This window comes from Emydura macquarii, unplaced genomic scaffold (genome assembly GCF_026122565.2).
Source record: "Emydura macquarii macquarii isolate MOO-44397 ecotype Brisbane River unplaced genomic scaffold, CSIRO-AGI_Emac_v2 contig_1451, whole genome shotgun sequence".
NCBI lineage: Eukaryota > Metazoa > Chordata > Testudines > Chelidae > Emydura > Emydura macquarii.
In genome coordinates, this window is record NW_027131588.1 from 15150490 (window position 1) to 15162780 (window position 12291).

Below are 12291 nucleotides of genomic sequence, written 5' to 3' on the forward strand. Positions count from 1 at the left end.
GGATCAGGTTCAGAACTTTCCTGATGTTCAGGAGATGTTCAGAACTAGGATTCTGGTTCAGGCCTTTCCCTATTCCTAACATTGCCTTTGCTACACTCTTAACAGGCCATGTTCTAGGTAGGGAGCTGTACAGTGAGAAAGCTCTACACAGAGGGGCCAGGAAAGGTTTTTCTTCCTTCCCCTCCATCTTTCCCCATCCACCGTACTGCACTGTACTACTAATCTAATGTATTACGAGCTTTTTCCTCAGCTTCCTCTGTAAATATTAAGTATTGGTCCCTGCTGGAAACAGAGCACCAGCCTAGATGGATCAATGGTTTGATCCAGGATGCTGTATCCCATGTTTCGCATGATTCTCCAGCTATCATTTAAACTCTCTGAAAGTGGATAGCTTGATTATTCTGCTGAGTGTAGGTTGCCACACCCTTCTTACTATGCAGAGGGACTCTGGTTTGGGATTGACATAAAACTGCTGTGAAAAGTTAATCACAGAAGGGCTAGTCTCATTTGTTTACTAAACCACAGTATCACTGAAACAGTAAATATTATGGATGAAACCTTGTCCGCAAAGAAGTAAATGGCAAAGTGCCCATTGACTTCAGCAGGGCTAGAATTTCACCCTATATTGGTGAATTAAATTTAGCTGCAACATTATTTTTAAAATGTTTTAACACACAGGAAATAGCCCTGAAGCAGGGCCCAAGCATGTTTTTTTTGGGCCCAGTACAAACTTGTAACATGGGCCCCCTCCCACACACATACCACAATCCCTCATCCCATACATACAATCTCATGAGCCATGAACAAAGTTTGAATTCTGAAATTACTGTTACATATTCTACAATTCTGAAAAATGCCCCCTCCTTTCCTATTTTTGTTTAACATAACACCCAGCCTGAGAGTCCTACAAATTTGCTGACTATTTTGTAACTTTTTGATCATTATAAAGGTATTATATCCTGTCAATGTCTTGATTTTTTATACTAATGGACCAATGTGACTGCGAACATTTTATAATTAGGCCAATTAACTTTAAAGCTTTATTTTTCTGGCCTCTTTCATTGCAAAATCATGAATTAGCCACCCAAAGCTATTATCTCAAGAGTTCCAAGAAAGTTACCATTTGTGGGTCACCTCTCAGATTATTATCTCCTTGGAATGCTAAACCTCATGAAGCAAGAAATAAGGTAACATCCAACAATCTTTCCAATATTGCTTTCCATCTTGTAGCTTCTGTTAATATTTGTTTGTGAATCTCACTGTCCACTCTATGTCCACCTGACCGTGACTGCTGTAATTGCTTCCACTGGCAGTAGCAAGTTTTATGTTCTATGCTCTTTTCATGTTCAGGAAGCTTAGTATATAGTTTATGCCATTTTTTCACAATTCAAAATGAATACCTTTCATTTTTTGCCAGGATACTGCATTGTTTAAGCCTCCCTTCAGGAAACAGCTGACATGGAAAACAATACAGTGCTTGGTTGATAGCACTCCAAACAACCCAGTCTCTTGGTATCTTTTCTCTCTTGTTGGAAGTCTTACATTTGAGAAGAAATTCAGGAAAATTATGCCCATCAACATCTTTTGGCATTGACTTTGCTAACTTCTGTATTTCTTCAAGAGTCAGGACACCAGATAGAACAATTTTTTGACGGACAGAATCTGTTATGTTTTCAGGCTACAAGCCTGGATCTTTGAAAAGACAAGAATCAGATAGTGTAGCACTGCTCTCTCCTGCTTCTTGTAAACTTTCTGAATGTGGTGGTGCTAATGGTGATACTACCTGACTATCTTCAAGCATTAGATTGGAGTCACAGGGTGCATGTTCTGGCAGCTTTTCTTTTGTCATCAATTGCCAGTTCCACAGACACAGTCTCTATATTGAAATCATTTTCATCTTGATTTTGTTCATCTGCTTCTCTAGTTAGTATATTGCCTGACTGCAGAAAGGCCTTGTCTGATTTGAAAAACTGGAGGATAGATTGGTGTCCTTTAGCTTCTTTTAGTTCCCTTTCTTTTACCTCCTTATGTTTCTGGCTGCCTGATTTGTATTTATAGCCACTGCCAGACATGGCAGTATGGGGGAGAAGTGAAGGGGGGGTGTGACTGTGAGTGAATTAGACACTTATCTCACCTATATTTTGGGCCTGCAAATCCTACCAGAAGAAGCAGCACTAGCTCCCACTGTCTTAGGGTGCTTTGCTTTGCCCCTCACACCAGCTGTCCCTCCCTCCTGCCTATGCACAAAGAACTCTGGGACTAGTAGTTCTTGATCTTGATATGATAGCCCACATCACAGAGAGGAGCACAAATCTCTGTCTCTCAGTCTCAAACTACAAGTCCTAGTTTAACTGCACAAGCGCACACTCTCTGTTCTAGAGAAGGGCCTGGACTGGGCCAGCAGACCCAGCAACTCCCGTTCAGAATGTTGCTTTTGAGACTGCTCTAACACTGCTTTTTCTGATTGGCTCCAACAAATCTCACAAGATCTGGACAATAGATACAGGGAAATAAGTTTCTATAAATATCCTCAGGCATGATCTACAATTTAGCCTAATTTTTTTCCTCATGGTAATTGAGGTTGAAGCCTGGGCTGGGTCCCCCAGGGCCTCCGGCCCCAGTAAAGTGTACCCTTCCTCCCCCCACATGTGGGAGCCCTGCCCTGAAGCATCTACGGAGGATAGGACAATGACAGTTTTGAGGAAATGTGTGCTCAATGGAATCTCATGACAAGCCTGTGACTCTTTAGCACCCACAATGCTATAATAACATCTTATGCTCTTTGAGGGAGTAGCTTGTTTAATGCAATCAGAGGGACTGGTAATGTTAATGATCTTTGCTATTTGCCCAAGAGCCAGGGATGGTGCTAATGTTATAGAACGTGCTTTATTTTAGCCTTTCCTTCCTGTTATCTTATCTTCTGATTCTAATTTCCACCACTAACTCACTGGGTGACCTAGAGCAAGTCACTTGACCACTCAAGTGCTTCAGGTGTCCTTTTGTATGTTGGGGGTACTAGTGCTCTGTGAAATGTTTTGAGAGCTATGGATGAAAAGTGCTATATCGTTGCAAAATTTTAATAGTATTGAGTCAGGTTTCTGCCGTGACACACTGGGCATTTGCCATTCAGTGCTTGTATTCTATCCTTATCTTGACTGCAGTACTTGGGGATGGCTCTTCGATTTTGCAGAAATGAATGAAACTATGTGGTGCTTAGGTTCCTTTTAAAACATTACACAGCAGCTTGCCAGTTGGGGGAGAAAACCACATTAAGTGATTGGTGTGGGTTTAAATATAACAGGAAGAATCCCTGTTCCCCTTACCCCCCACATGACCCTCCCCACACACTACATGTTTCTGTAGGAATTTGTAAGTGGTCCACGTAATTTCTTGTTGTCTTCTGATAACATACAAAGGGACAGATTCTCAGCTAGTGTAAACGGGCAAAGACACACTGATTTAAACATAGCTGCACCTTTATGTTAATTTAGCATCTGGTCCTATGTGTTCAAAATTATCCTCTATAGAATGTGACTTCCAGATAGCTGAGAGAAGGGCAGCAATGAAAGGGTTTGTGGCCCTAAATGTGACATTGTCTGGGCCCACTCCCCTTCCACGTCTGGAGTCCTCTATATTTTTTAGTTGAGTAGCTGGGTCAATTTTTAGGTTTTTCACTATTTGGCTTGGGGAGTTGCCGAAGAGAAGGAGACTAATTCTCAGGCAGGAGGAGAGTAGTGGGCTAGCAGGAATTTTGAATGGCCCAAGGCCATTCAAGGTGTTCATTTAGTACTATTAAAATCTCTTTAACACTACAGTAGAACAAACACTATCAAGAAAATAGTGTTAAAGGGAAGCAATGACCCTTTGATTCTTGCATTCAAAAGCAACTAATGGCATTTTAAAATTTTCTTCCATGCCTGGAACTCCCTTCCTGATCCCCAATCTACCATTCTGTTCCTCTCTTGTCCATCAACACCCTTCTCAAAACCCACTTCTTCAAGGAGGCCTATAAACCCTGTAAACTAACTAGAAAGGCTAAAAACCAAACACCAGCCCCTCTACCCAAAACTCCAACCACAGGTATCATTCTCCGACACAACCACAGGGCTGGGCAGTCTTTGCCCTTGTCTTTTCCGTCCTCAATAGCTCCTTGTGTTGTCATGTATATCCTCCTGTTTTTCTTCTCTGAATCTGAAAACCCTTCAGTGCAGAGACTATGGGTCTAACTGTTTTCTCACTTCAGTGAAAATGAAGCCAATAAAATCTTTGTCATTCCACAATATATTCTCTAATTGTAGTCACGTGCATATTTACACTATGTCAGAGATCATACAATCAGAGAAGACGCAGATGGGAAAATGCCTACAACAATAAGTCATGTAGTCTACTCCCTGGTAGTGCAAGATTGATCCCTACATCATATTTCTTTGTGTCTTGTCTAATTGGGTTTTAAATGAATCAAGCAATATGTCTTCAGCTTTTCTTGGGAGAATATTTTACAGTCTAATAGATCTCACCATTACTGATATTGTATTACAACAGCTTCTAGAGGCTCCAACTCAGATGAGGAACCCATTATCTGTAGGAACTGTGGGAGACAGTCCCTGCCCCAAATTGCTTTCAATCTAATCATGTATTTCTTCAATCAGACTCAAACTGACACTATGCAAGACAATGTATTATACTGTAGCGCTAGCTACCAAAGAAATGTTACTATATGCTATTTTTAAAGTTGCCACACAATTTCCAGTATATCCCCCAGTTTCTATATGCACAGACCTTCCTGAAAATTCCATATCTTAGGTTGAAACTTTTCCATGGTTACAATGGAGCATAGAGATGATCCTATTCGCATCGCCTTGTCCTGCCAAGATCAGCTCCCACTGGGCAATTTTCAGTTAGCGATGTAAAGTTTGGTCACAGCAAACTCTGTCTGTACTCTTTTGCCTAACTCCATGGTGGTGTTTATACAGTGTCAGAGATGTGGCACTTGGTGGCCAGACAGAAGATATGACCTTTGTCCAGAAGAACTTCCAGTTGACGGATAGATAGGACATGACACAGGGAGAGGTGACAGTAGACATGGTGGTGGGAGTAGGAAGGAGGTTTCACAGCGAAAGGTGACAGGCGCCTTGTTGACAAATATGCACCCCCTTAATTGAATTATTCATTTTACAATAGTATAGTGTTCATTGAATAAGGGTGGCAGAACCTGGGCTTTATCTTGAGTAGCACCTCACTCCCAGAATAGTCTTACTGAAAACAAAGGAAGCAGAATCTGTCCCAAAATTGGCATGAGTATGGGTCAGCAGTGGGAAGTTTCAAGAAGGGGTTGCTCTCTCAACCTGGGAAAATAGTTTCTGGAAGATGCAAGAGACAAAACAGCAGAAAGATAAACATCTGCACCAATGAATCTGAAATTCTCATATACAGTATTAAAGCACTGATGAGCTCTGTTTAGAAGAACCATCGCCAGAATAAATGCTCATACAATCAGAGCACTGCAGAAACCATTGCTCATAAAATCAGTGCCATGGGCCTCAATAAAAAGGAGGCTGGGGCTTAGAGAGAAGGTGGCGAGAGATCAAACATTGTACAAAGGATAAATCTCTAGGAAACAACAGACAGGAGCAGGCTATAGCTGGTAGACTCCCGATGACCACCCAGCAGACCAGAGCTACAGGAATAATGCCAGCTATGATTGATTACTGATACCTCAGTAATGGCAACCACACAAGAAGACAAGTCCTAGTTGTTTTTTAACAAGGCTGTTAAACTGTTCACTAGCCACAGGCAGGAAATTAACTTTTTCCTGTGCAACACATTTTCCCATGCTGATGGTGCATGGCCAGGCCTCTCCAATACTTGACACATTCACCACAACGGAAGCATTTGGCAGAGGAAGGTACAACAGGGACAAGCCACAAACGTGACTAGAATCTGCCAATCTTAATTCTGAGGTGAACATATTACACCCAGATTCACAGGGCTCAACAGAGAGGAGGCTGGAGAGGAAGAATGGCCCAGTGACTAGAGTAGCTTGAAACTGGAAGATCTGGGCTCAATTCGCTGCTCAGCCACAGACTTCGTGTGACCTTGAGCATGTCCCTTAGTCTCTCTGTGCCTCATTTCCCCACCTGTACAATGGGGATAATAGCGCTTTCTTACCTCATGGGGGTGTTGTGAAGATTATGAGGGGCCATAAAAGTACCTCAATAGATAGTAACACAGCAGCCGGACAGTTGCACAGATAATCCTATGTCTAAGGGCAAGTTTCTTCTTCAGCTGGACAAGCCAGCACCTTGGACCACTATTCTAATCGTGGCTATTTCACAGAGCCTTGCCACTAGTCATAAATGATCTGGTTTAAGTTGAAAGATAGATTTTAAATACAGCACAGTTGAACAGATAACGGAAGAGATCTCTCTTTCTCTCTCTGAGGTAGGAGCATGCAGAGCAGCTCAGAAGGTGTATGGGGTTGATCGGCGAGAGGCAAGTCCAAATAGCATGGGGAACAGATGGAATATGCATGCGTACTTGCAGACAGCAGTCATGTAGTCAGCTGAACTCTGTCACAGGCTGTACGTGGTTTGTACTGAGAGGCACAATGACCAGTTTAATGTTCCCCACAAAGCCCCTGCAAGTGCAGATCTGAACAGAACCTAAAGATGCAGATGAATCTACACAAACCCTTATGAAAAATGTATGTGATGTGGGCATGGCCCCCTTCTCACAGGTGCCCCTATGATATTCCTCTGCTCCACAGAGGAGGGCAGCAGGCCACAGTGGCTCAGCAAAAGAATAAAGGGAAACCAGTGGAATAATGTCATGGTTTTTCAGGAATCCTTGGCTTCCTTGCTGAGAATGGGCCACAAGAGAAGGGGACCGCCTGCTTTGCTATTTACAGCGTGAGCTCCAGCTGACATTACACTCTTCCGGTTAGAGACGACTTGCCTAGCCGCAGGCAGCCAGGCAGGTGAATGAGCTGGTGCCATGGGGTGTGCAAACCCTACACTGGGCCTGGACAGGAAGGGATTAGTGATCTATCCAGGAGGCAGGAGCTTAAATTGGCCTTTTCCTTCACCATACCTGCCGGAAGTGTCAACCCAGCTGCAGTTAATAATCAGGAGGGAACAACACCCAAAAGAGAGGAGGGGGTTCCCAGTGTTGGGTGACCTAACCATGGGAATGTGCCTCCCTACAGACTTAGCGGGAGCTAGGCTGACAGGCTCGGAGAATACACTAGCCAGATAGGGAAGGGAGGGCTCAGCTAGACTGTCTGATCACTCAGTGAGTCGAGAGAGACTGATCAGGCATCTTGGGGCTAAGGGAGAACCCAAGGATATTGGTATATGAGACTTGGCTATCTTTGAGAGGGGTTTGTTTGACCCCTCCCTCTGTGAGTGGGAAAGACTGACCGGGTCTCCCTTAGGAAAGGGATGGCCCATGTACAGAGTATGTGGTTTTTCCCTCTGGAACTGACCTTAGCTGATAGCCAGCTTGGGCGATGGCACTTGGGTGATTGTTGTGTTTGTGTTTTTGAGTGAAGAGCCTTTTTCCAATACCACCTGAGGTATGGCCCAGATGTGTCCAACAGGTTGTCTGGCTTCGGGCCCACCAACTGGATTGACACATGGCACACCAGAATGGTTCACAGAGGCAATGTGACTGTTGAGTCCTCGTGGTCCTGCCAATTGCTTCAAAGGAAAGCATACAAACAAAAGGGCCACTTTTACAAACCCCAGACATATTTTGAAAATGATGTGCGTTGACTCAACCTCTCCACTGGGGGGACTTTGCTTCAGTTATTTCAGTCATTAGAGTTTGGCTTTTGCTTTTGTCTTAATCAGCACCAAGCTTTAATCACCTGGTGCCCCTCGCTCATTGTCACCTCCTGCATCCATGCCAGCTACTTTCTGTAAAGATAAAGAGGTGGATTAACTACATTGATAGAAAAACCCTTCCATCAACATGGGAAGCATCTACACTACAACAGCACAGCTGCAACATTGTAGCTGGATTGCTGTAATGTAGACATACCTTTAAGTACAAGCTTTGCTGGATTGGAGCCAGAGTGCTGAGCACCTGGCAGGATCCAGCCCTTTGTGCTGTGTGGTGTAGGAAGTATATCTTGCTTTGCTTGAGACATTAGTAGAAGCTGAGTGTGATTAATGCATATTGACTAGCAAATCAAATCTGCCTGGTACTGCTTTGCAGTGGTTATTGTGAAGGTTCCTGCCTATACAAGGCGTTTGTTTGCATACTGCGGGTGCAAGTCTTTTGTTGTAGTTTTGTCTCATTGGGTGGATGATTACTGTTACAGTTGGGCCCTTGCTCCTGGTTAGTAGGATGGATTGTATTATACTACTGGATAGTTTTAGCAAGCATCTAACTGGTAGGTAGGTGGTTAGAGCTGTCTAATTGCTGCTTTCTATTATGAAGGAGATACCAGGCTGAGTGAGTTTGGGTGTGTGGTGGGGGAATCAAGTAATATTTTGGACTGGAATGTTTAATTTTTGCATTTAATGAGCATGGCAGCACATATACTTCTCAAACATTTTATAGATTGTAAATCTGCCTCCTGTGAGTGTGCCTAAAATGTTTCAATGATTTAGAACGCTTTTAAAATACACCCCAAAAGAAAAACAAGAGGAAAAAATCCTCCAAATCAGTAACATTTGGGGGAAATGTTCTCAGATAAATGTGACTTCAATTTTTTAGAATACAAAAATAAGTTTGAGTAACAGTAAAAGGAGAAACAACGAGAGTGCTGTAGCACTTTAAAGACTAACAAATTTAATTTCTGCAGGCATAAGCTTTCGTGGGCTGCAACCCACTTTGTCAGATGCAAGAAATAGAAATCAGATAGGATATATATATATACACATCCAAGGGTAAGGAACAACAATGGGGAGGGTAGGTGTTAGCAAAGTCCATTCAGTTAGAGTAGATGAGGCCTATTCACAACTGTTGATCAGAAGGTGAGAATGCGTGAACAGTGACAATTACTTCTTGTAATGAGATAACCATTCCAAGTCCCTATTCAGACCCAGTTTGATTGTGTCAAGTTTGCATATGAGTTCCAGCTCTGCAGTTTCTCGCTGAAGTCTGTTTTTGAAGGGTTTTTTTGTAGAAATATGGCAACTTTCAAGTCAGCTACAGAGTGTCCTGAGAGATTGAAGTGCTCTCTGTCTGGTTTATGGATGTTACCATTTTTATGTCTGATTTGTGTCCATTTATTCTTTTGCGTAGTGACAGTCTGGTTTGGTTCATCTTGCATCTGATGAAGTGGGTTGCAGCCCATGAAAGTTTATGCCTGCACAAATGAAATTTGTTAGTCTTTAAAGTGCTACAGGACTCTTGTTGTTTTTGGTATATACAGACTAACACGGCTACCCCTCTGAAACTTTTCACCACAGTAAAAGGAGAGAGGAAACACAAACAGTAGCAATTAATTACCAACAAAAAAAAGTTAAGGGTTCTACTAAGCCCCCTAAAAGTGAGCAGATGCAGGGTTAAAAGTCTAATCCCTACACATGGAGTGTTCACTCCACTACAGCGGTGAGCCCTAAGGATGGAATTACCTGAATTACTGCCAAATATATGCCAAATATGGCCAAATACGACCAGGTAGTATTGAGTGATGTTCAACATTCTGGATACTCAGATTTATTTGCCCATCTGATTAATTCCTCATTCATTTGACTGGTTCTTCTCTTGTTCTGCCACTTAAACACTAGAGAATGCTGAAAGTGTTGCCTGGCTGGTGATCAGTCTCTGAAAAAGCATCAGTTGGTCATTCTGCTTTGTCCTGACCATGCAGAGATGAAGAGAGAATATCTGCTGTCCAGTACCCCGCACTCCTCATCTCCCTTTGCTTGGGTATGGAGTGGAAGATGACTCCTGTGTTGGCACTCTGTCTCTGGCCTTCAGAAAACAAGAGGGTCCTATTTAGCTTATGGGGAGGATAGCAAATATCCTGATGGTATTCAGATGCCTGGGCACAGGGAGAGCACCATAGCAACAAACTGGCAGGAAGGCTGGGAAGGAGGAGGGCAGGGGGATCTTCAAATATAAAATCCCCTGATACAGTTATTGCCTGAATCTCAGCCTCTGTGCTCACCCTGATTTGTGTCCTTGTTGGCATCATCACAGAGGCCAAGGTCTGGATAGGTTTGGGGGCTGAACACCGCACCCCTTCAAGAGGAGGTCCTCTCCAGTTACGGATGAGGCATAATGGCAGATTGGTGTGGGAAAACCTGCTATGTTGCTGCCTATGAAATGTACCTGCTTTATTAACAAAAGCCTTTATTCTCTGGGGTTATCGGTTGGGCGCCTTTCACACGCACTTAAATTCTTCTGATAAGAACAAATTATTTCTCAGTGTTGCATTGCTTGCTTGGTACCAGTCTATTCTCCTGATCTTGGGCCAGGAGTGCCAGCATCGTTTTTTGCAAACACAAAAGTGTTTAAGGGAAAAAAACCCCAAAACATGCTTCCTCTATTAATAAAGGCCAAAGAAATACCGTAATGTCCTGCCAATTATTGTATGGAGCAGCCTTTCTGTGATGGAGACATATTGTGCTGTTATTGAATCAGACTGCTGGAGACTGTGGATGAAAACTGATCTGCAGACTTTATTATGAGGAGGCTGGTTTTGACAGGGCGCACGAGTGAAATATTCCCAGTGATGCAGACAGTTATCCCACAATGTACCTGTTATGGATTAGGTGGCTTGTCTGAGGGTCAAGTCTGCCAGAAACATGAATCAATAGCCCTACACATGGAGCTCACTAGTGCTAGTTTACCACCATCAGCTTTTTCAACAGCAATCTAAACCATTCCTCATTAGTGTGTCCCACAGGAGGCCTTCTTATAAGCCTGTTGCAAACTGGTCTGAACTAAGATTCTGGTGCTAGTAACCATGTAGGGGGATTAGGAAATCCAGGCCCAGCTGAACTCTGACATTCAGAACATACTTGTCTAGGAGCTGATATTGAAGGACCTATCGAAGCTGAGCATCACCAAGAGTGGCAAAGAATTCTGAGAAAAGGCAGTGGCTTTAAAGTCCAGTATAAAGCAGCCCAGGACACTAGCAAAATCTAAGCATAGCAACTGCTCACTAGAGGGTGAACACTGTTGTAGCTATGTCCCAGTCATGTCATCTCCAGGGACTGACTCTGTGATCTCTAGATCTAAAGAAGTATGAGTCTCTACTATGTGAGCTAAAGAGCCAGATTTGATAGTTGGGAGGCAACAACAGACCACCCATAAACCCTTTAAGTGGCCCAGCCACTAGAGGGGACAAAGACACAGATGGCCAGCATGTCACACCTTCAGCAGAAGATGAATGTGAAGACAGTGTCCTGGCTTGTCTTCTAGGGGCGCCTCTTCTGACCAGCATAATTTCTCCCTCCCTCAGTCCCCGTGTGGATATACGTTTATCCTCTCAAGTAGTCCTTTGTCTGGCAGTCTGGAAGACATCCAAATTCTAAGGGGTAATATAATAAATAGAGCCTTCAGAATAGTTCTTATGGTCTGAGTAGGGGGTGAGCTGAGAGAGATTGACATTTTGGTGGCATGTTAATAAAACTGTAATTGCCATAATTAGAAAGATATATTGGTATCTGTTTGGATAAGGAGGAAGCCTTTGATGTTCTTCTTTGAATTTTTACACATATAGCATTGTCTGGCAAAAAGCAAGCATCTTTCCATTGCATCCTTCACGCTGTAAATTAGAGTGGTGCGTTGTTTTTTTGGTTTTTTTTAAAGAGAGGAGTCATACAAAAACCCATTGAAACTAATGCAGAGAAACATGCACATTCACTGAAGCAATCTGTGGCAATTTAAAAAAAAGTGGAGGGGGGGAAAGCAATGCTGAATCCATCCTTATACAATGCTAGGCCTGATTCTCACTTACACTAGAGCCTGTTTACATTACTCTGGCAATGTAAAGGAGCCTTAACATGGGTGCAAATTTTGATAGCACCTACATGATGAAATTTAGGAGACAGGAATTTAATAGTAGGTAGTGTTAAGTGAGGGGATCAGAACCTTCCCAGGCATCAGGCTATAGGCAGGATCTGATATTTCTACCACAGCTGACCAAGGCTAAAAACGGGGGCGGGGGGAAAGAGGCTTTGAAAAGGCTTGGATTCAAATATCCTATGCTTTCCCATGCTTGGATCTCACTGCAAGGTCATATGGAGACTGAGATCTGAACATGGGAAGAGGAGCATTTTTCTCTCCAAGACTCCCTCATTTTTCTGTTTTATGTGCCCTACTTCACAT

The 12291-nt window shown here is 43.1% G+C and overlaps 1 long non-coding RNA gene across 1 annotated transcript; it reads left to right on the plus strand.

Moving 5' to 3' along the window:
- Nucleotides 1–8285: 8285 nt before the first annotated feature.
- On the plus strand, nt 8286–10282 carry LOC137156555 (uncharacterized). Its single transcript, XR_010920815.1, has 2 exons — nt 8286–8340; nt 9741–10282. It is a non-coding gene; the product is annotated as an uncharacterized lncRNA (long non-coding RNA).
- Nucleotides 10283–12291: the final 2009 nt, after the last annotated feature.